The sequence below is a fragment of the Leptidea sinapis genome, chromosome 28 (assembly GCF_905404315.1).
Source record: "Leptidea sinapis chromosome 28, ilLepSina1.1, whole genome shotgun sequence".
Lineage (NCBI taxonomy): Eukaryota > Metazoa > Arthropoda > Insecta > Lepidoptera > Pieridae > Leptidea > Leptidea sinapis.
In genome coordinates, this window is record NC_066292.1 from 198,223 (window position 1) to 225,023 (window position 26,801).

General features: G+C 33.6%; 1 pseudogene; it reads right to left on the minus strand.

Annotated features, from left to right (window-relative positions):
* Window positions 1-6,092: 6,092 nt before the first annotated feature.
* Window positions 6,093-13,471, minus strand: LOC126973048 (uncharacterized; annotated as a pseudogene).
* Window positions 13,472-26,801: the final 13,330 nt, after the last annotated feature.

Sequence of the window (26,801 nt, forward strand, 5' to 3'; positions counted from 1 at the left end):
GGCTAACTGCGCAATTTCCACACAGCTCTCAAACAGGAAAGCACCTTGGTGGAACTCGAATTGTCGGGGACCCAGTGGTCTGTGAACGGCTGGATCACTTGGCGTTGCGTAGAGACGTCGCTTCATTGTGTGTCTTCTACCGCATTTATCACGGGGAGTGTTCCAAAGAGCTGTTTAACCTAATTCCTGCCGCCGAATTTCACCTTCGCACAACACGCCACAAGTTAGGATATCATCCTCAACATCTGGATGTTTGGCGGTCCTCCACATGCGGTTTACAAGGAGCTTTCTTCCACGTACTACAAAGCTGCGGAATGAGCTTCCTTGTGCGGTGTTTCCGGGACGATACGACATGGGTACCTTCAAAAAAGCGCGTACACCTTCCTTAAAGGCCGGCAACGCTCCTGTGATTCCTCTGGTGTTGCAAGAGATTGTGGGTGGCGGTGATCACTTAACAACAGATGATCCGTACGCACGTTTGTTCTCCTATTCCGTAAAAAAAAAACTCAAACTCAAACTCAAACTCTAAAAACCCTATAAGTCAAGCGGTCTAGACAACCTTCATCCAGTACTACTCCAAAAGGGCTTGGACGTATTAGTACCGCTTCTAGTCAAGATGTACCTGGTAAGCTTCGCTTGGGGCTATCTTCCAGAACAATGGACTAAGGCTAAAGTACTGTTTATACCTAAGCAGGCAGAGAGGACTACTCCCTGCCAAGCTCTTTCAGGCCCATAAGCCTTACCTCCTTTCTCCTGAAGGTTATCGAGAAAGTCTTGGATAGGTACATAAGACATGATGTTCTAAGCCTAAAGCCCATTGTCAATTGTCAACACGCCTACTGTAGATGTCTACAGAAACGGCTCTTCTACAACTTGTGGATAGAGTCGAGAAGGCGATAAAACACAAACAAATAGCACTTTGTGCATTCCTAGACATTGAGGGCGCTTTTGACAATACCCCTACAGACATACTATTCAAAGGACTAATGTGCAAAGACGTAGACACCACCACTGTCAAATGGGTAAGGTCAATGCTCTCAAATCGTAAAGCTCCAATTTCTTTTCATGGGACATCACTAGAGCAATACACTACTAGAGGTTGTCCACAAGGTGGCGTGCTATCGTCACTACTATGGACACTAGCAGTGAATGAACTACTTAGTAAGCTGTCAGAACTCAGGATTGCATGCACTGGGGTACGCAGATGACTTAGTTATCATAGTCAAGGGCTTCTGCCAAAGCCTACTAAGTTTAATATTGCAAAAGGCGCTAAACACCATCTCAAAGTGGTGCACAGCCAACAAACTATCAGTTAATGCGGGAAAGACTGTAATTGTGCCGTTCACCAGGAAAATAACACTCAATAAAATGAAGTGTCCCACTCTGAGCGGCTCGACTTTAGAATTCTCAGCTGAGGTGAAGTATCTGGGAGTCACGTTCGACCAGAAACTCACATGGAATTCACACATCGACAAAACAGTAAAAAAGGCTAAAACAGCCTTGGGTGTATGTTGACGTCTGGTAGGGAGACACTGGGGAGCACGCCCAAAGCTCCTACTATGGCTTTTCACAGCAGTTGTGAGGCCTACAATCACCTTTGCCTCCATTGTGTGGTGGAACAAAGCCAGCTAGAAAACCACTGCAGACAGGCTAAACAGCCTGCAGAGACTTGCTTGTATGTTGATAACCGGAGCCATGACGTCCACTCCAGGTGCGGCCATTGAGGCCATGCTTAACCTTCCGCCTCTTCCACTGTTTATACAGCAAGAGGCGAAGGCGAGCATGCTGAGGACAATCGCCCAGATGAGGTCATGTAACTGGATGTCGCAAACACATTGTTTTGCAAGACTACATACTAGGCATGATACACTATCAAGTGACTCCACAATTAACAACTGTCAAACACTATATTGTGGAACTACCTTCTAGGTACGACTGCTGGATGAACAACAAAGTCTCGTGGAAGGACGGGAGCCTCTTGTGGTTTACCGATGTGTCCAAAATGGTAAATGCAGTTGGCTGTGGAGTCTATTGAGAACGCCTCAGGTTTAAGTCCAGCATAAACCTGGGGAGATTTGCCTAGATATTTCAAGCTGAGGCATACACCATTTTAGAATTCGTGGATATCAGTATCCAAAAGGCTACTTCAACCAAAACATATACATTCACTCTGACAGTCAGGCTGCACTGTTGGCTTTAGACGTAGACTTGATTGCGTCAAAATTAGTCAAAAACTGCACTGACTGCCTAAACACATTAGGCCTAAAAACTGAGTGATTCTCATATGAGATTAGGTGAAGAGTGAACATTGTTGTAAACGGACGTGTCGCTTTGCATTGCTAATTTAAATTCATTCAATTAATTTAATATTTATATTATACTTAATCTGGTAGTGTTAGTAGCTATTCTTCTCTTGTATTCTTTTTGTGGTAAATTCAGTGAATGTGCATTGTGCTTAGTGTAGAAAAAAATTGAAATTATTTATTTCTATCGAGCGTGATTTGATCGCGGAATTCAATAGTCAGGTCTGAGTTACCGCTGCGCCATACTAGCGTGACTGACACCGGGCGAAACCTCGAACCAGTTTGAACGCACACCCTGTACCGTGATTTCCAGAGACAGTTTAGCGACAGTTACTGCGATATCGATCAATTGCGAGTTATCTTGGTACCGGCCGTCGAACCTAACAGCTCAACATCTTACGACAATTAAGCAATTATCTAGATATTAAGATACCGCAACGTAATTCAAGCTAAAATATTAGTACCTGCTACCGCATACGCTTCGTACTGCACTCCAATTTAATAAGTATTTTTTTTTAAATAAATAAATTAGTTGTTTTTCGAAAATGAGCCTTTGTGGTGCATGTCAACAAGTTGTGAGCATTACTGACAAGATAACTTGCTCTGTCAACAACTGTTCCAAATCATATCATTACCTTTGTGTAAAATTAACAAAAGAAAATTATTCCAAGCTCTCTCACAGGGCAAAAGCTTCCTGGAAATGTCCTGTATGCAAATTACCTGCGAAAAGGACCGATGAAACTCCGATCGAACATACAGAACTTGTTGATATTGAGGACAAAGTGGGATCTCCAGAGCAGCAGTTAAGGGATAGTCATTTCTATGAGTTTGAAAAAAAAATATCAGCCAAGCTCGACACTATGTTGGCCACGCAGAGAAGCATGGAATCAAATATTGAGACTTGGAAGAATGACTTTAAACGACTTCCAGAAGTCATTACATCTGTAGAATTTATGTCTTCTAAGTTCGACGAACTGCTACGTGAGGTAAGCCAGTTGCGATCGGAATCAGTTTATTTGAAAACAGAGAACGCCAAACTACACGAGGCCATCCAAACATTAAACTATAGAGTGGCTGTGATAGAGCAGCAATCTCGCGATTCAAACGTGGAGATTCAGTGCCTGCCGGAATATCCAAGAGAACACCTTATATCAACGGTTATACAACTTGCAAAAGTGGTTAAATGTCCCATAACTGAAAAGGATATACTTGTGTGTACTAAGTCCAACCCTCAATCTGACCGACCTAAGAACTTGATTGTCAAACTTCCCTCTCCGCGTATGCGTGACACTTTGCTGGCTGCCTGCTTGAATTATAACAAGTCGAATCCCGAAAATAAACTTAATACGGCAGACCTAGGAATTGGAGGGAACAAGCAGCAAATTTACGTCGTAGAACACCTGTCCCCTAACAATCGCAATTTACAAGCTCAAGCACGTAAGTTTAAAAGGGACCATCTGTACAAATATCTATGGGTTCGAAATGGTCGGGTATTGCTAAGAAAGGACGACGCTACCCCGGCTATTTGGGTCAAAAACAGTGAAACATTGTCTACACTTAAGGATTGAGCTTCTTCTAATATATTATTCTCTTTATAAACATTAGATTTATGATTTTTATATCTTTCTAATGCCAAACTTAAAGATTTATTATCAGAACTGTAGAAGCATTCGCGGTAAATTGTCAGACCTTCACTTATTAAGTTTAAACTGTGATTACGATATTATAGTTTTGACAGAGACATGGCTCAACGATAGTGTCTATGACTCTGAAATACTGAATGATAATTATAGAATATATCGAAGAGACCGATATTCTGCAAACAGTTCGAAAGTTGATGGCGGAGGGGTCTTAATAGCCGTCTCAAATCAGATTGGCTCATATAGATTGTCATCGTTTGAAGGAAATTGTAATGAGGATTTATGGGTAAAAGTGATACCGCATTCTAGTCAGACTAGGAATAAGAAACTTAATATTTGTGCTGTATATCTTCCACCACCGGTATCATGCGATATGTTGGAAATTGAACTAAATAACATTAGTAATGCAATGGCTTTAATTAGCGATAAGGAGGACACTATTTTGGTAGGAGATTTTAATCTTGAACATTTATTATGGTACCAGAATCCTGATTGCGAAATAAGTGCTCTTCCATTTGAATGCAATCGTCGATTGAGTCAACTGCTTTTTGATTTTCAAGCACTGAACAACCTACTTCAGTTTAATTTAATAAAAAATAAAAATGGTAAGATCCTCGATCTAGTTCTAAGTAATGCACCGTTTCATACATCAGAACAAATTCCTTCCCTCACGAAAATCGATTCTCACCACCCTCCTTTACTCATATCGTCTATATATTTGCCGATAAAATTTCTTAAAAAATCTACAGTTAGCAGAACCAACTTTTATCTAGCAAAGTATGATGACATCAATCACGATCTGAGTAAAATTGATTGGAACGCTATTTTTGAAAAAGAGCTTGATATAAATGCTATGATAAATAAGTTTTACTTAATTATTAGAGAGATTATTAATAAACATACACCAAAAAGCAAATCACACAATCAGAATTATCCAATTTGGTATACGAGGCAACTTGTACTGTTACTTAAAGAAAAAGAGAAATATAGTTTAAGATTTAAAAAATATAAGAATCCGCTGGATGAATACGAGTTTCATATCGCCAGAGCGAGATGTCACATTCAGATTAATGCATGTTACAATAAATATCTTCGAGCAATAGAAGAATCAGTTCTTAATAACAATTTAAAGTCATTTTGGTCTTTTATCGCATCAAAACGAAAAAAAAAAACAAATTTACCCCAGGAAATGCATTTACATACGGCAAAATTCTCTACACCACAGGGTATTTGTAACGCATTCGCTACTCATTTCTCTTCTGTGTATTCGGATAGCACTCAGGTGTCTGTGTCGGATCTGGCTACCTTGCAGGGAGAAGCTAATGATACGTTAAATCATATAGTAGTAACAGAAAAACATATTTCAGTTGCAATTAAAAAATTAAACAAAATCCAGGGCGCAGGCCCTGATCTGATACCTGGAATTTTTATTATTAACTATGCAAATAATCTATCTTATCCTCTTAATCGTATCTCTTTATCGTATTATATTCAACGCATCACTTAATCTTGGGGTATTCCCTGCAGCTTGGAAATCAGCCAATGTTGTACCAATTCTAAAAAATACTAGTAATAGTAGTGATATATTTTCATTTTCATATAGACCGATTTCTATTCTCTCATTGTTTGGAAAGTTATTTCAATCTGTTGTTTGTTTCGTTCTAACAGCTCACGTAAAACCAATTTTGATTAATCATCAGCACGGGTTTAGATCTAAAATGTCTACCGTTACCAATCTTGTTTGTCATATAACAGATTTATCTGAGGCAATAGACATGGGGCTACAAGTTGACACAGTATATACAGATATAAGTAAAGCTTTTGATAGAGTCGACCACGGACTAATTATATCAAAACTCGTAAAATGTGGCCTGTATGGCAAACTTTTGTCTTGGTTTTCCTGTTACTTGTCTGTCAGATCCCAAACAGTGGTAGCGTGTGGGCACCAGTCGGATGCTTTTCAAGTAACATCAGGAGTTCCTCAAGGCTCACACCTAGGTCCTATACTTTTTTTAATTTTTATAAACGATTTAGGTAAGATAATCAAAAATTCCAAGTTTTATTTTTTCGCCGATGATTTAAAAATTTCGAGAGTAATTAAGGACGCAAATTATTCCCACCTTTTGCAAGAGGACTTAACAAGAATTTCTCATTGGTCATCTGCAAATAAGTTACCATTAAACATCGATAAATGTAAGCATATAAAATTTACGAGGAAAAATTCACCATTAGATACTAAATATAGTATAAACGGAGTTGACCTCGAAGAAGTATGGCTTATTAGAGATCTGGGCGTGATATTAGATAGACAACTAAATTTTAAAGCTCATCTTGAACTAATAGTAAATAAATCGTTTAGAATGCTTGGCTTCATTTGGAGAAATGCTAAGAAATTCAAAAATACTCTTGCTTTAAAAACACTATATGTGTCTCTGGTACGTAGCCATTTAGAATATTGTTCAACTGTATGGAGTCCTCACTACAAGTGTGATATGTAAAGACTTGAGAAGATTCAAAAAAGGTTCATTTTTTTATGTGTGTCCATCAAAACAAGCTACATCAATGACAATCATACAATGAGCGCTGTTTCTTTTTTGAATTGACAACTCTCTCGCGTTGGAATTCAGATCAGGTATTTCTTTTTAAAATAGTTAATAATTTGATTGAATGTCCTCAATTACTGGAAAAAATTAACTTCAAGGTTCCTCGTGCTAATGCTAGAGTGAATAACTTTCAGCCTTTTGCAATAGATACTTACCGAACAAATGTAGGGTTCCACAGTCCTTTACCTCGGATATGCCGTCAACATAACGCATGGTTCAACGACATAGATGTTGATCTATATAATATATCTTTAAGCAAGTTTAGAAGAGCGTGTTTGGAATACGAGATGGAACACTAATATTTAAATATTTGTTGTGTCTGTAAATTTTAATAGAATATATTTATAGATATTCCTTTTTCTTGCAATATCCTTAAGCAATAGCGAAGGAAATATTATATAATGTGTATATTATAATATATGGATAATATCCATAACATGTTCTTCTCTACCTCTGTTTACAACTAGATAACTAATTTGCTGTGTTTACCCATAATTGGATGTTCACTATAGATTTTAAGTTGTGTATATGTATTGTAAATAAGCTTATGTGTACTATCTGTCGGTAAACCTTATTAAATAAATAAATAAATAAATAAATATGGGTCCCAGGTCATGCCGGAATCATAGGCAATGAAATGGCTGATGAGCATGCGAGAGCTGGAGCTAAAACAGTCCAATACGGTCTGGAACCTATTTGTGGACTGCCTAAGAGCGCCATTCGTCACACCCTGAGGAACCAATGTCAATTTGAAGCACTTAAACGCTGCAGCAATTCAACAGGTTTAAACCTGCATATGCTTAATAACAGAAATGCAAATGAAGCCCTATCATTGAGCAGGAAAAACCTATGCATACTCACCAGGATTCTAGCTGGGCACTGTCGCCTAAATAAGCACCTCTGTGTGGTTGGAATAAAAAACGAAAGAACTTGCAGATTTTGCCTTGAGGCCGATGAAACGCCTCTTCATCTCCTTTGCAATTGCGGCCCAATAATGCATAAGCGTAACACCATCCTTGGCGATTATACCCTAATCCCAGATGCTGTTTGCAATACTCGCGTCAAGAAGATACTTTGGTTCCCAAATGCGGCAGGGCTTGACGACGAGCTATAAGTATGAGTGGCGAACACAATAGTTCAATTCTGGACGCGGTGTTACTTTGACCTAATCAGGACTACGCATATAGCCACATATATAATAATAATACATACCTATATAAATGCATCCATTGCATGCTTAATATATCTTATCGTTAAAGGCCCGAGATCTTCTTATCCCTTAGAATTCCTACTATTTTTGACACTTGATTTAGGATTTGACTGAGTCAGGCATTATTTATAGATAAATTTTATTTAATAAAATTAAATTTAAATACTACTACTCCACAACTAAATATCTAAGTGATCGAACAACCTGGAACTAGATATTGATTACTTTATAGCAATCACAATGACAGTACAATATTGAATATTTGATTTAAAAAGGCGCAAAAAAGAATGCTGGGAGAGTTTCTTGCGCCGTTTCTTCTCTCTGTGGTACCACCGCTTCGTAAACAATTGGCGCGATAGAAATCACATTATAATAATTCTAAAGGAATTAATTTTGAGAACATAAATGCCTTTTATGCCTTAATTATTTTTGGAATATACTCGTGTCTCCGAACCCTGTAATCCTGACACTTAACAATATGAATTTAATGTATTAATTAAGAAAATTTATTGAAGTAGGCGTTTCTTTGCGGAACTCCATAATTATCCAAATGTTTTAAGTTTTCTTAAGTGTTAATTCCGCCAATTTATTTTGTCTGTAAGCAATTCGACACATGTTTCGCCTCTACACGAGCATCCTCGACATGTTGACTCGCCAGAGTTTATTAATGAAGACTTAAAACATTTCGTTAATTTACTTATTTGTTTTTGTTACTTCATCAGTAGTACGACCAATACGTGCGTGCGTGAACCAGAGTTGCACTTGAACAACTCATACTCGTAACATATTTCATAAGTTGTTAACAAATCAAAATTGTCAACGATCAAAGAGGACTGTTGACCCTATTTTCATTTTATAATCCAAGTGAAATGAAAAGCCCTTTGCGTTGTAAAAATCTTTGAGCCTTCCGTCATTATAATATTGTGAGTTTCACCACGAATTATTGATACGGTTTTTAATTTATTTAAGTGTTTTTCCTAACCGATGGCAGTAATGCATCTAAATCTACCAAAGTTTATAGCCGAAACAGGGTTTAAGCTGGCTGCAACTTAACGAGTGACTGCTAAACTAACCTGCCATTCCATTGTGACGTGTCATTCGTAAATATTGGCTTATTTGATCATTTCTGCAGTTGTGGCTTCTGGTTGTTGTGGTTTCCAGTGGGAGGCTCCTTTGCACAGGATGCTGGCTAAATTATGAGTACCACAATGGCGCTAATTTCTGCCGTGAAGCAGTAATGTGTAAACATTACTTTGTTTCGGTCTGGAAGCCGAAGCAAATGAATTACTGGAAAAAAGAGAGTTAATATCTTACGTCTCAAGGTGACGAGTGCAATTATAGTGCCACTCAGAATTTTTGGGTTTTTCAAGAATCCTGAGGAGCACTGCATTGTAATGGGCATGGCATATAAATTAAGCTGAGTCTATTAGTACGGGTACTGTACGAACAATTTATAATTATTAATACGGTTACCGTACGAACAATTTATAATTATTCGTACAGAAGTCGGACGAATAATTTTATTTTAGGCTGAGTCTATTAGTACGGGTACTGTACGAACAATTTATAATTATTAATACGGTTACCGTACGAACAATTTATAATTATTCGTACAGAAGTCGGACGAATAATTTTATTTTATCAATTAGAGTGCAAATTAAAAAAAATATTTGTGTTTCTATTTGTTTTTAATTTAAACCAAAAAATGGTAAATGTTTGCCGATTTTAATACCGTAAAATATTGAATTTATTTTTTATTATTAAATATATTGAATGCTCTTTAATAAATTAACTTTATAGGTATTAAATATATAAGTATCTAAATATATTTTTCACTATCATTTATACCAGGCGTTCTAAGCGCTCTCAGCGCCACGTCCTTACTGTACTTCTAAATTTATTATTTTATATTTATTACACGCTGCGCATATTCCTAAATGTGTGACCAGCAATATGTATTTCTAAAATGTTATTTTTCTAATTACGTTTCATATAACTTTAGCAATTAAATAAACTAAGGTTTTCGAAAAAGAACATATAGGACTAACTATTTCAGAAGCTTTATTATATTTAATTCAAAAATTTTTTTTAAATGTGTTTTTTTTAATAACTTTTTAACGGCTCTACCGATCGATTTTAGAAACTAAGCTCTTAATATCAAAAAATGACGTCGATCGCCACCAGCCCGTTCGAAATCGATCGTGAGTTATCGTTGTCAAAAGAAATCCGAAGAAAGTATTTTTTCTGTATTACTTCGAAATTCCTCGATCGATCATTTTAGACTTAGATATTTTTAGTGATGTTTACAAAACTACGTCGAATGCTGCCAACCACGTGGAAATCGGTTCATTCATTGAAGAGATATTGCTCTTGATTATATTAAATGATATAAAATCATTAAACTATTTGAACACTTATTTAAATTTAATTTACTTAATTTTAGTCATGTTTAATTCTACAAGACTTTTAATTATTCTTACATTTTTATAAAATTAAAATTAATTTAATTATACTAGAACATACAAAATTTTTTCACATTTTGTACACATCCAATAAGTTTTACGTGAACAACGCTTTAATCCCGTACATTTCAAATGATACCATTCACAACAATAATCACATCCTATACTGGTTTTCACTTTTTCTTCATCATCTACTGTCGTATCTAAATTTTCTTTACACAAAGGACATTCCCATTCATTTAATTTTTTTGTCTCGTAAAGTTGTTCCACTATTTTCCAAGCATCAGCCGTAAAATATTTTTTCATTAAATTAATTTTCACTTGCTTATCTAAAACTGCAGATGACACATTATCAGAAATTGTTTCCACTTCATCTTCTTGAATTACATGATTAGTTTTTAATACTTTAGTCACAGTTTCATTATTTACAAACCAATTTAGCATGATTGACAATTTATCATATAGTGTTTTCTTGACAAACGGTTGAATTGATTTTTTCTTCTTTGGTAAACCAATCGCTGTTTGCGTTGCTCCTTTCGGTCGTCCTCGTTGTCTCATAGCCGGTTGGACAATTATATTCTCCAATATTTTAATTTTTTTAACAACATTAAGGCTATTTGATACATTTGATAATGATGTAGAAGGCCCAGGAGATGGTGATTTCTTCCTTTTTTTAATAGAATCAATATTATCTTCATTAATATTACTTACATTTGGAAATAGATGTAAGTTTTGATTGTCGATGACACCTCGACATACATTTTTTTTACTACCGTCGTCACGGAAGTGAATTTCGTTAACACCGTCATCGTCATCGCTGCAGTTAATGCCGTCTCCGATATCATTACTGTCTACTTATTTGTTATTATTATTACTATGCATATACTACGCATCGAGTACATCACTCAAATTTTTCATCCGTTGTAATTACAAATCGTTACTTTTTTCGGCAACTAAGCCTGGAAGATTAATTAAAAGTGAAGCCTTCTTAAACTTTTCGTGCTGAGAAAAAATTTTTCTTTGACATTGATGGGATGAAATAATACATTCTGGTATCTCAGCTTGAACATCTTTTTTTTTAAAACTCGTTGAGTTTTAAAGTAATATTTTTTGGTCCAACGTTCCAAGCAAATCTTTGTCCCATCTCATTTTGCATTAAGGGGCACAACCAATGTGAAAGCTTAAAAAAGGCGATTGTTTGAAAATTTCACACTGTTTGTGCCTCTTAATCTGTTGTGTATCTTCTCTCTACAGTTTATTTTCATATCCTTCAGTATTATTTTTATTTAATTTTTTGTAGAGCTTTTTTTCAAAGTTTTTTACAAAATTTTTTTTATGGCATTTTGGATGCGATATTTATAAATATTATTAGTATAAGTGTTATATGCATAGTTGTTACCTGCAAGGTAAAGTCATGCTTCTAAATTTTGTACAATCACATGAATCAACAGATGTTTCGATTCGACTTAGACCATCATAACTGATAATTAATTCTTGTGATTCTGGCGTATCAATATCAACATTGACGAATTTCTTTAAATCGTATTCTTCTTGCACGAATTTAAATGCATAAGGTGTCAAAAAGTCATGATATTGTTTTAATGGGGAACTTTCTTCAAACTGATAACGTTTGAAGAAAGTTCCTTTTTCTGGTATGCATAAGCTGCTTTGTGGTCCCGTTCGGAGTTCAGACAGCAGAAAAACGTAATCAATTTTTCGACAAACTCTTCCAAGGAGTTATATTTAGTTATAGTTGCATGCCTGTCTAATTTTGCTGTTAAGTGACTCTAGTCTGTTATTTGTATTATTTAGAAAATTTCCATGCATGAAGGTATTATTTAGTGACCATTCATTTCTGATAGAATGCCAGTTCTCATTAAAGTAATCAACGACAGATTGTGGCATTTCTTTCAACTCTTCATATAATAAATCATATTCTTCTTCTGTTTCAGAAAAAACCATTTTCTGAAGAATTGATTTTGCTACATCTCTTTGATCGCGTGTGATATTTCTTTTATCGGTTGTATTTTTTTTTTTTATGAAAATATAATAAATGTTCCTTACAAGACAAGCAGGACGTTCAGCTGATAGTAATTGATACGCCCTGCCCCTTACAATGCAGTGCCACTCAGGATTCTTGAAACCCCCAAAAATTCTGAGTGGCACTACAACTGCGCTCGTCACCTTGAGACAAGATGTTAAGTCTCATTTGCCCAGTAATTTCACTAGCTACGGCGCCCTTCAGACCGAAATACAGTAATGCTTAAACATTACTGCTTCACGGCAGAAATAGGCGCCGTTGTGGTACCCCTAATCTAGCCGGCATCCTGTGCAAAGGAGCCTCCCACTGGTAAAAGTAGCATCGATTCCCATAAACTCAGGATATGCATCCATCGCTGACTTCATGGATTCTGTTGCAAAAAACAGCCCAGCAAACGTATTTTATTTTTCATACAATAACCATTGTGCTTTAAATTTATTTTCTAGCTTCTGAAGGGTGGGATTTAACAAATTTTGTTTATTTTTTTTTAATTTGCAGTTATCAAGGTCTTTTAGCAATATTATTTTATCAGTTTGACTTTCCATCCTATCTTTAACCTTCACTCGGTTAGCTTCGAGATCTAATAACTCCACAATTTTTTCCTTTTGCTCCTTAGTTAATCTTCTGCTCCGTGGATAGTTTCGAAAAAGATTTTCACTTCTATCGTGATTGTGATTCACGTTGATTGATTTAATGACAAGATAGTGGCCAGTATCATCCACTCCGACGCTGAAAGCTGCTGAACCGTTTTTCTGAAACGAGAACGCTTTTCTTGCTCCTTTCGACGTAGATATTAATTTTTTCCCTCCATGAATACAGTAGTATTTGATGCTATAACATATCAGGGACGCTTCAACATACCTCTTGATTCCTTTTGTGCGACATCGTTCAATTGTCATAGCATCACGATGATAAAAAAAGCGTACTATTTTTCTTCGAAATCTTTTACTTTCTTCTGTAACTTTTCAATAGAATCAAATTTTTCACATTCCTTCAATAAATTTTCATCCATGACTTGGTCATTCTCATCAGCATCTTCATCTGAATTAACAACTTCATTCGCGTCTTCTCCATTTTGGTCTTCCTCTTTGACTTCATCGTTTTCATATTCTTCTTTGGAATCTGAAGAATATATCATCAGTATTAAAATTAAAAAACAATTCTATGTTAAGAAATGAATATATATTTTTTATTAATTGAATAATTACCCATTTTGTAAGATATTTTATACAAGCTAAATAAATTCGAATTATTTTATCATAAATACTTTATGACAGAATGACAGAAATATAAACAAATGAAACTTTTTTGGAAAAATAATAATTTTTAATTTATAAAGGAAAATAATGTAATACATAATTTACAATATCTATTATAAAAATAAAAATTGAGTATTTAAATTATAATTACTTCCTTTTGGTCACCAATCACAATACACATTCCACCAATCACATCATAATTCCATAGGTTGCGTTCCACTAAGAACACACAACAATCATACTCACGTTTATTTAGAATAAATTTATTAGTAAAAAAAATCCTTAGTAATAAATTTAATAATAAAATAATAATAATATCCATATGAATAAACTCATTCTTAAAAAACGAGCTAATCATCCATTCGTTCTTAATTTAAAAATTGAATAAATGTACGAATAAATATAATTTATTCGTCCAGTACCCGTACAAATAGTCACTTCGTATAAATTACCATCAGCTGAACATCCTGCTCGTCTCATTCTTATTTTCTGCTAATCCCTAATAATGCGTACTAGGAATCATAAATTTTGGCAAGAGTATAAATTTTGCCAATTAATACATAAAAAGTAGTGTTACTTGCTAGCTTCTGAATATAGCTTCACAATATATCTATCAATCTGGTTGAGAAAGGTATTATTAACTTGAGATATTATTCTATCAAATAACCGAATAGAGAATAAGTTAGTTTGTATTTGAATGTTGACGACATTGGCTACCTACTAGATTAGAGAGACCCATTTTTGAAGCGAAAACTATTTGTGGGCGGGGAAAACCGCTTCCGAACGAAAGGCATTACGGCACCAGTCTGTATGGCTTCCCTTTCTCTCATGCATACGGCAGCGGTAGGCAGGCTCCATCTCTCTCACTCTAACCAATTGCTACTTTTATAGGATAAAAATATAATGATACTAATAATGTACTTACATAACATTTTAATATAATACATAATATTCAAAAATGGTAATTAAAATAAAATATATTTTACTATCATTAATGATTTTATTAATAAGTACCCTTCCCCCTACATTATCAAATTAAGAAATAAACCAAGCTTTTTTTCAAGTAAAACAATTTCATTAATTTAATTGTTCAACTTAGATTACTTTTACCTATCACTTTTGTCAGGTGTCGCAAGATGCACACGTTTTGTTAAGAATCCTATTTTTAAAATAATGATTAAATGCGGGACTCGAACCCACGACCTCTGGCGTTCCGTGCCAATGTTCGTTCATAAGATTTTGATTTCAATTTTTTTCGTGTATTAATCCTAGAAGTGAACCCTTATCACTTTAAATACATAACAAATTGTTTAGATTTACAAGAGCGACTTCTCAAGTAAATTTTCTTGTATGCAAATATTGGGGTTGAGCAGGAGCCAACTGTAAAGTAGATCCTGTAGATGAAGCCACAAAATGAGAGTTGGATAAATCATACAAGATTTTATGACGATACGTCACTTGACCAGTTAGCTCAGTTGGCAGAGCACTGGCACGGAACGCGAGGTCGTGGGTTCGAGACCTGCATCGTTCATTAAATTTTCATTTTCCAAATTTTATTTTTATGTTCAAATAAATGTTTTTCATAGTATTCCGCTACGCGTCTGTACAATAATTATACTTCATTGCTCCAGTTTATCAAAGCTAATCGTTCGGTTTTAATTAAATCTTATCATAGAACATTACACAGGTGTTTCATCTTAGCTTAGCTCAGAGAAATTCTCCACACTTCAGTGAGATGCCGTATTTGTGTGAGTAGTCATTAATTTAATTTAAAATTGTATACAGTATGATACTTAATATGTGTTCTATCTGTTAATTATTATAATATTAACTTAACAATATTAACATGTTTGTCCTTCTGTTGTATCTATATAGCGCTATCTATTGGCATGTTAAGAGCAATTAGATATCATAAAGCACTCTCCAAAAAATAAAAGATTAACAAGCAACCTATAATAACCTTTATATAATATTTGCATATTATTTACACAAGTTATGCCCATGCAATGCATTAAGTTTATATTACGCAATATGTGACTCAACTTCACGTGAAAACTAATTAAAAGACTCAGACCCTATACAGTAGAAATTAATTGGTTATGCAGACATAATAGCATAGACGCTATACTATACTATGGCCTCAGATTTGAGGTCAGCTGACATTTTAAATCCGCTTAAGCAGATTAATTTGGCTTCCTGTCTCGCTTACTCAGAGGATTAATACTTAAATTAAAAAAAAATAAATACTTGCTTTGTGACATCAAACCCGAAGTAGAGTAAAAGTTTACTCTAATTCACTATCCTTGTACTTCTGAGAATGAATTAGATCTGATTCTGACTTTTACCTACTTCAGAACAGTAAAGAAAACTTTGTAGGATAATCTTCTTTGCTCATCTCTACGTCTGTCAATACACTATTTCTCAAGAACGATTGGAACAATGTATTTATGACCCCAGTAAGGGATATAATATCGACACACACAAATTATCTTGCGCCATTCTCGGCATAAGCCTGTACTATGGGTACAAGACAGTGATATAAAGTGTGTGACAATATACACTGTGTCTGAATATTATTAAAGCCATACTACAATATATTGTTTTGTTAAATTACCTTTTTTACTTACTACTTACTAAGTTCTGTATATAGTTTTTTTTTTCAAGGAAACCTGTATGTGCGTGTCAGTCTAGCACTTGTTCTTTTTTTGTTTTAGTTTAAAATTAGTATTACTCAGTAAGGCTCCATTTCTAATTCATCAAACATAATAAGGCTAATATTATGATTTAAACAAGGAACAATATTTTACAGCTGGTGCCAAGTTAAACATAAATATTACGACACACAATACGTATCTGATATTTGTTATGCCAATGCAAAATATATTGGCAACAGATAAACTGACATAGAAAAAGTAATTTAAAAGATTATTTTCTGGTGTCTCCCGTGTAAGGATAAAAAATGGGGTTTAAGCATTATGAAATTGCCGTATTGTCGTACTGGCCAGTACTTTCAATTAAAATAAAGCCTCCGTTGTGCAACAATTGGAAAGAATATTTTTCACATGAAAATCTTAGAATATTATAAAACAAATTTTATATTCATTCACTGTAATAATGTGCAAATATCTATTGTGCTGACTTTCGAAACAAGTTGGCAAAACTCGTAATAAGACAATCTTAATTGGTCAACCCATCTTCACCTTTATAGCTTCATTATAATGAAAGACTTGGAATGGCTTAAGAAACCGTTTTTACTCCACTAACTCTACATTTAGAAGCCCTTTGACATCCACCATAGTGTTTTCGCGATTTGGACATTGTTTTACGCTATGAAAATTTTCTATTTTAGAATAAATTCAGAGTTCTATTGCCAAACCACAAATAACTTTCCGTGAGATGGCAGAAATGTATAGATTTATTTATTTAGTAACAAAAAAAATAATGTATTTCTTAGAACAAAAAGGCAATTCCATAATTGAAGCTCTCGAAAATTATCCATTTATAAGACCCATTATTTTGGCATTTCAACAGACAGTCACATTTATTTTAATATGATATACGTTATATGTGTATTATTAAGATGTCAACTACACATGTCTCGTTTTTCTTTGCTAGGGAATCCCTTTCTTCATGAAAGATTATTTCTTTAAGGAGTATTGTGTATCAATCACATTTTGGTTTCCTGCTTTACACCATTCCTAATATATGCATTGTTTTTACTTGTGTATACGGGTTATAATTGACCAAGCATTTATGTACATATTATAATATATATAATTATATAATAAAATCGTAACAAATTAAAACTGCACATTGAATATTTTGCATAAAATTTAAAAGAATACAAGTATTCTTAGCAAGCGGTGTGTTCTACAAACGGAATCCAATAAAGGAGTTTATAAAAATGTTGTCTGTATGTTTGTCCGGGATAATCACAAAAATTTATCGGGTCAGGATAACTTACAGTCTCTCACAGTATTATTGCTATTTAATAGAGTCCAAGCGTATGACGTCGTGGGAAGCAGCTAGTTTAATAGTATAAGATAATATAAGTTATGTCGATATTGATTGTTTTTCTTAAATATTTATAATTCGCTCCACCTACTGTTTTTCTTCTGAGGATTCGAAGAATTATGAATCAATTAAACATAAGCTCTTTTTAGTCAAACAAAATGATGCATAAATGTAATCAAATATCAATTACAAAATATGTTCTAAAAACGATTCGACTGTATCTTTACACTAAAAAATCATAATATCGGGTTGAATTTCTTCTGTTTTGGTTATTTAAAATAAAAATAATGCAACTCATCTCAGAAATAAATAATAAAAACAGGGAAAGTAATTGTCACTCGTGTGTATTAAATGTATAATTCTTAAGTCTTAATAATGTTGCAGAACAATATTTTTAAAGATGTTTGCGCTTAGTTGGAAGGCATAATTTTAAATTAATATAATATTTTATTATATATAATTACTTCTACGCTAATGCCACAAGCCTCAGATAGAAAACATGTATAAAAATCAAATAAAAAAAAAATAATAAAATTATTAGTTATTAAAGTCAACTACATAATTTCTAATAAGATAATAGGAAATAAATGAAAACTTTATCACTGACATAAATAATAACTAGAATTAGCCTTAAAAATTTTTAAAATATTAACATAAGAAAATGTATGTATGATTAATAATTATTAAATAATTAAAATAAGATATTGAAGTTAATAAGTTGAAGCAAACTTACAAGTAATAAAAGTATAGAGTAATGAATTTTTCTAATTTAAACAGTTTAAAACTTATAGTTGTATTTAATATTTAAACTAATGTAAAGAAACCAGACCAAAAATTCAAGATGGCCGGTTAAAAGTACAGCTCCAACCAATTTAAGGATCATCTCAATTGATAAAATAATGGAGGATGTGAGTAGTATGTACTGTATTACAAAAACTACTTACAGGAATTTAAAATTACTAATACTTAATTTATATATACCTAATTATTATAAATAACAAACAGGTAACTTATATAATTATATGTATGCTTCAGTACCTAAGCAGCATTACATTTTCTACAATATAGGTAGATAATCCAAATTATACACTTGTCCATTAAAAACAGCAAGAATCACCGGCGAGAAGCCAACGCGGTCGTTTTGAGTGAGAACTGAGGATCAGGTTTGTAAATAACAGTGCTAGTTGGTCGACTAGTAGTGACGTTCAAGAGGTGTCAGCTCGTTGACGAACGTCGGGCTGCATGTAACAGTTACGATGGTGATGAGGTTGAGATGATGAACCGGAGCCAAACGGCCTCTCCACCCGCGCCCATTTATCATAAATATGTGTGTATTTTACTGTGAAACCGTAAATTAAATAAACCTCGCGTTCAATCGTAGCATATCGACCTACAATTAATCTCATAAACTTAGGTTTTCTTAACAAACAAAGCGTATTAAGAGAGGAATATCACCTCAAAATACCCACACGAATGTCACTTACAATGATCAAAGTCTAAATCTTTATTCAATTCGGCTTATGAAAACTACTTCTCAATTGGTATATCAACGATAAAGAAAACATTTTGAGATAAATCTTTTAGAATTCATTTATTCACAATAAGTAATAAATAATAATTTTGAAAAACTCCCCAATATAATTTATCATGATCACGGCAGTAATAATTCTTAGTGTGTGCTCCTCTTTATATTTTGTAGCTAGATTGCGTCTTATCTCCCTCATTTCAGACACAAAGCTGTATTACCCTATAAATTACAGCGTCACTTCAGTTTCGATAAAGAACATAAGGAATAAGGATCGTTATTCGTTTAAAACCTTCTTAATGACTAACATTCGAGTAAAGTTATAGCTCGGGCATTTTATTATAAATATTTCAAGGTATCTTATCAAATTGGAAGATGTAGACCAAATGGTTCACGAGAGCGATCTTAGCTTTCTAAGCCTAGTATATTCCCGCATATAATATTTTTTCACTTTAAATTGCAAATCTATCAATTGTTCGTACAAGGAAAAGATTAGGTAATCATGACATTAAATTTGTATAGCTATATTTATTTATTAGTTATATGTTTATGACTATTTTTCAGTAGTATTCATAATACTGGCTGTTGAAATGGGCTGGTCTCTAGACATAAACCCACAACTAACACAACAGGAAGCGGTCGTATTTCAGAATTGGTACATGCAAAGAGTAGTAGATAAATTACCTCTACTGGAAAAGATATCAGACTGTGAAGAATGCCCACGAATTTACATTCCAGTCTGTGGAAACGATAATCGTACTTACAATAATCTATGTAGAATGAATTGTGTCAATACTAAAAGGTACAAACAAGTAAGTCTAAGTTACATGGGACCTTGTTTAATATTTCTGACACCATTTGAATATTAGGAACTTCAAATAAAATGTATTTTATTATTCTAATATATTGTACTTTTAAATTTATTAGTTTTAATTAATTAGCCATGTAAACATCATCACTATCCATATTGGTGAATTCATAGTTTTTCGGGATCACCATCTTGGATGACAAATATCATACCAAATTCTTTCTCTGCACCTTGAATAATAATAATAAATATACGGACGACGGAGACTTACTTGAATTTTTAAGAATCTACAAAACTTGAACAAAAAAAAACTAATAGGATATCTGGATTCGAACCGGAGTCTTCTGCTTCGCGGATCACCCAATGTCCTATCTGAGCTATTACAGTCTTGTACATAGGGGTGAAATTTACCTTTGTATTCTAATGTTATTGTAGCTGTTTCTCATTAAAACACGGATAAAACTACATTTTCTTAGATTGAAGCTAGATCGACTTTGCGCCCCCGAAATCCCCTGTATACTAAACTAGCTGACCCGGCAAACGTTGTTTTGCCATATAAAGTATAATTCACGCGATAGTTTTATAAGTAATAAAATATTGCCTGTACATCATTTTGTTCTATTGTCAATAGTTTTTGCAGCGCACGCAAAAATAGGTTTTCGATTTTACACCTTGTGTTACAAAATAGCAATTTTATTGCGGATCCCTAATTTTGAAAAAAAAAACATATAAAGCCTATAGCCTTCCTCGATAAATGGAATACCCTGTAGGGTATTTCAGTGTTCTGAAAGAATCATTCAAATCGGACCAGTAGTACCAGAGATTAGCGCGTTCAAACAAACAAACAAACACTGCAGCTTTATAATATTAGTATAGATTTTATGAAAATCGTTGGAGCCGTTTCCGAGATTCAAAATATACATATATATATATACAAGAATTTCTCGTTAAAAGATAAAAGATATAAGTCTTTATTCAGATAGTAATCTTTACATATATATTTACATTCTTTCCTTAAATTAATATCTATGACTCTATCTATTTTTTATGACAATAGGGGACGGGAGGAGCAGGACGTTCAGCTGATGGTAATTGATACGCCCTGCCTATTACAGTGCAGTATCACTCAGGATTCTTCAAAAGCCCAAAAATTCGCCCAGCAATTTTACTAGCTACGGCGCGCTTCAGACCGAAACACAATAATGCTTACACATTACTGCTTCACGGCAGAAATAGGCACCGTTGTGGTACCCATTATTTAGCCGGAATTGCGTGCAAAGAAGCGTCCCACTGGTAAATCTGTTTTTCTATTGACAAAAGCCTCTTTTAACACCTTCATCTCTATTCTATAATTAGATATCCTAAGTTTGTCTGATCATTCTCTCGTATTGTTCTCCCCGTTTTCTTTTTAGGTGTCTTGTGTACCAGTCTGTGATGGATTTACTCTATCTGTACTTCGAAGGGATGTACTGAATGTACTCGATAGGGTTGAGCGCGGTTTAAATTTTCTTATAGTATAAGTGACATTAGTTATTTGTTCTCTCATTCTCCATGGGTCTTTGGCAATTCTCTTTTAATGTTTATCTGTGTTTGCGTATTTGACTAAGTCTGATAACCGTAGGACGAGTACAGGAAGTATACAAGACATATAAAGTTTCCTTTTTATATCATTACTTTACATAACTACTTCGAGTGGCCAATATGTTTTCCCAACAATTCCTATTCTTGTATCAACCTGTCATACAATTTCACATTAATATTAGTAGGGATTGCAGTATTCATTGTTTTGAATCCAATGTCTTTTAATTTTGGAGGGCCAACTAGTATCTACTTACTTTTCACTGCTGTTACAATAATAGACTGACGTATGAATCTTATAAATATAAATTGATTTCATTTTTTTACTCCTACAACTAACATGCAATGTCAGGATACTTCATGAAGTCAGAAACCCAGAACTACTACTACAGACCGTCAAACGGAGCTATGTTCACGTCCAGGTCATCAAGAGAGATGCGACCTTCTAGAACTTTTAATGATGGACAAAATAGAGGGCAAATGATGCGCTGGACGAAGAAGTAAATTATAACGCTGAGCTGACTGCGAATAGTGGAGAGGCACCTACGGAAGAAGATTCCTTGCTTTCAATGATTTGGTTAGTTAGCTGACATGAAATAAGTGATTTTTAAAACCCCTTATTCTAACGAGAACTTCAAATTTCATAACTATTGAGATGATAACGTGAACCATTGGCAATTTTATCAGTTACTTTGAATTCTTAAAACAGTAACTTTTTACGATGTGATATAATTAATTATAATATTTTAAGTAAGTTTAATGACGTTAGATGTATATAAAGTTAGACGGTCTAAAAAGAACCTCAACTCTAATGTCTTTTTTCAATGGTATGAACGAGCGTACGGGACATCTAGTGTTAAGTGTTCACTACCGCCCACATTTTCCGAGATTATTGGAATTAGCTCAAACCTTACACTTAGATTCGAGTTATACTGAAACAAATCAAGAATCGGAAATTCCCACTAATTCAAGTACTAAGGAGTTCATACAAGAATCGGAGTCATCCTGCATTTGTTTAGAAAAAACTTATGAGAAGACAGCGGTATGTTCAAGTGAGGGATGCGTCCCTACGCCAACTACGAGTACACAACCTTCAAAATAAGGGAAGAAGAAATAAATCCTTTATCGGTTAGTGACACGGACACCAAACCTGAAAATTCAAAAGAGAATTCAGACAAAATGCGAATTATGATACTTGGCGGACAACAATGTGTAAATTTAGCAAGATCCCTTATCCAATCACGTCAGAATACTAAATACGAAAACTATCAAATATTTTCTTTCGTTAAACCTCATGCAACGTGCGATGAACTAGTTGCGACGTTTAATAATACTGAATTTAATCATAATGATAAAATAATTTTGTGTTTAGGCGAACAGGATAGTAATCCTTACAAAATTATAACGGAACTTGGTTTTTTCTTAAAGCGTCATAGTAAAGCAACAGTTATTGTAACCAGTGTACTGCAAAATTAATGTAGTAATTTGTTAATGAAAGAAAACTGAATAATTTATTGGAATTGACTTGTAAAAATTATAAAAAATGTACATACTTGACTTTAGCAAAATCGTAGCCTGGCAAGAAACACTTCATTCATGACTTTTGTTATAGAATAAATAAGCTTATCGACTCAATGTATTATAGGCAAAAATATTTAGTACCCGGTAGTATAATTATCATGGCGCGTAGTGCGAAAGGCAGTCAACACCAAGCTCAAATATCGCAGTCTGCCAAAACTATCACCAATAGTAAAATAATAAAAGGTACTATACCATATTATTTCAAACTAAAAAGTAAAGAACAAAATAATTATCTCAAAAGCGATTCATTTTTTCGAGTCCAAATTTTATCTTAATATAATGCATCAGAATATAGTCAAGCGTTTTAAGTAAAAAGGATCTACTAAACATAGATCTAACTGAACTTTTTGAAAATAGAAAAGTAGTAGATGGTATATGTCTATCAGAAACATTCGTGAATGCAGAAAACAGATCTAATATTAAGTTCAATGGATATACAATGGTATCTGCTTTTTGTAGACTTAAGCAAAAGCGTGGTGGAAGCGTTCTGCATTCTAGTCAGAGACTATATTGAGGCTGTAAAATTTGATGTCATGGATGAGCTATGTGTAGAACATTCTTTCGAATGTTGTGGTTTAAGAATACCAAAGCACAAATTAATTGTAATATGTCTATACAGGACGCCGAATTTGAACGTTGCTGAATTTTTGAATAAGCTTGATTTACTTTTACACAAATTAAGATATTGGCAGACCAGTAATATCGTGATTGTTGGTGATTTTAATATCGACACTCAAAAAAATACTAAAACGAATCTGGAGTTTACTAATTTATTGCGAAATTTAATTTTTTTAAACATATTAATGAACCTACTCGGCAAAAATCTTAGTAGTACCGACAAAAATAAATAATTCAACACTGTCGTATAAGTTAATTTTCAAAAGAGATTTATGAAATCAAAACATAAACAAATTTAAGGACTGTATAAAAAGTCTTAACTGGATAGACATGTATGATGCTCAGAAATTGGACGAATCTTTTGATGAATTTTACAATACATTAATCATATTTTATAAATGATGTTTTCCTCTTCTTAAGTATAAAATTAATATTTCAAATTCAAAAATAAAATGGTTTTCTAGAGGTATAAAAACATCATGAGCAACAAAAAGAAAATTAAGGTATCAATATTATAAGAATAAAATACCTGCCAACAAAAACAAATTTAATAATTATTCAAAGATTCTTAACAAGTGTATAGACCTAGCTCAGAGTAGTAGTCACAACAAATATATACTAATATATACTTTACTCGAAAACTAAATGCAAAGCGTCGTGGAATGTGATTAAAAATAAAACTAACTCTAATGTAGGAAGTATCGATGAAATTAATTATGAAAATAAAATAATAAATAATCCAACTCAGATTGCTACTATTTTTAATAATTATTTTATAAATACAGTCATACAAGTAAGTAAGTCAAAATGTGAAAAATAAAAAACCTGCATATAAATTAAAACATAACAGTTCAAATATTTTCTTAATGCCAACTGATGAAATGGAGATAATAACAGTTATTAAGTCACTTAATAATTCAAATTCCACGGGATGCGATGAAATAGCAACAATTGTAATAAAGGAATGTGCAAAGTAACTAGCTCCAGTCCTAGCCTACTTAATAAATCTATCTTTTGAAGAAGGTAAGTTCCCATCAAATTTAAAAAAGTCAAAAGTAACACCTTTACTCAAAGCGGGAGATAAAAAGGATGTTAACAACTATCGACAGATCACACTCATTCCTGTTATCTCAAAAATTTTTGAAAAGATACTGCACAAGCGATTAAAATCTTTTTTAATAAAACATAATATCATTTTTCAGGAACAAAATGGTTTCCAAAAAGGAAAATCAACAATTTTAGCGTGTTTTTCGCTAGTAAAAGAAATATCGGAATGCATGGACACAAAAATTCCAGTAACATCAGTATTTTTTGATATGAGCAAAGCTTTTGTCAATGTTTGTCATGAAAAACTATTAGATATTTATCTAATAGTTCAATATGGTATTCGAGGTCTAGCAAATGACTGGCTTAAAACCGGCTTCTTTCAAACCGTACTCAATACGTTGAAATTGCTAAATTAAATAATAAACAAGAAATACCTTATCGATCAGAACTTAGACTTAAAACAAAAGTTGTACCACAAGGAAGTATATCGGGTCCATTTCTATTCATAATCTACATAAACGACTTACCTAGCATTACTACTTATAACTGTACTCTTTTTGCTGATGACATCTCTATTGTAATTAAATGTAACAATGAATTGACATATGATATAGAAATTAATAAAACAATAAAGGACACAATTGAATGGCTTACTGAAAATAACCTGACTGTTAATATAAAAAAAAAACAATGTATATGCAGTACTAAAATAAGAATGGGAAAGGAAAAGATATTAATGTTAATTACCATAATGAGAATATTAAAGAAGCACAACTTGTAAATTTTCTTGGTATTTCTTTAGACAGCAACTTGTCCTTCAAGTCACATGTTGACAAAATTAGCAAAAAAATTAACCAACATGTATTTGTCCTCAAACGCGTATCAAAAACAATAGGTGAATAAACAGCGCTAATGGCATATTATGCATTCATGGTTTCAGCTATAAGATATGGATTGGTCATATGGGGCAACTCGGTGAGCATAGGGCATTTATTTATTGGACAGAAGAAGTGTATCAGGGCGGTTTGTGGAGCCGGCCCCCTAGATTCTTGTCGACCGCTATTTCAAAAATTGAAAATTCGATCGCTGCCATGCCTATACATTTATGAAATGAGCCTATTTCTTCAAAAACATATGTGTGATTTCTATACAAAAAAAAGCCAGAAGGTTTTAAACACAAGGTATCCAAATAAACTCATAATGCCCTTCTGTAGAACTGCATCTTTTAGTAGAAATTGTTACAGCATGTCTGTGAAAATATATAATAAATTGCCCAATGAATTGAAAGATTTACGGTTCAAAGTTTTTAAACGAAGACTGCATCAGTGGTTAACAAAGAGGTGCTTCTATAGTTTAAATGAAATTTTCAATACAAAATGAATTAGTTAGTCTATTTGATAATAATATATGTAAATTAATATACTTTTATGACATTGAATTTGTTAATATTATACATAGGTACTAAATGAATTATTAAGTTATTTACGTCTCATATTATAATATCTTAAAATTTCATTTTATAAATATTATTGATATCATTGTGAAATCCGACATGTTTCGGTATGGAATACGAGTAGTGCTTAGACAATTTTGTAACATATTTTGCATGTCAATTGACGAAACATATTGGATTATCCATTATATTGTTAACATCTTAAGTACAATGTTTCCTGCAAATAAAATTTCATTTCATTTCTCTTGCAATACCAGAGAAATCAAATGAGCGTTGCCCGGCCTTAAGGAAGGTGTTCGCGCTTTCCTTGAAGGCGCCCATGTCGTATCGTACCGGAAACACCGCACAAGGAAGCTCATTCCACAGCTTTGTAGTACGTGGAAGAAAGCTCCTTGAAAACTGAACTGTGGAGGACGACCACACATCCAGATGGTGGGGATGATATCCTAATTTGTGGCGTGTCGTGCGAAGGTGGAATACGGTGGCAGGAATCAAGTGAAACAGCTCTTCGCAACACTCCGCGTGATAAATGCGGTAGAAGACCAACAATGAAGTGACGTCTCTATGCAACTCCAAGTGATGCAGCCGTTCACAGAGCACTGGGTCCTCGACAATAGACATTCCCCGTCAAGAGATTCTCGTTTTACAACTTTTTTAGT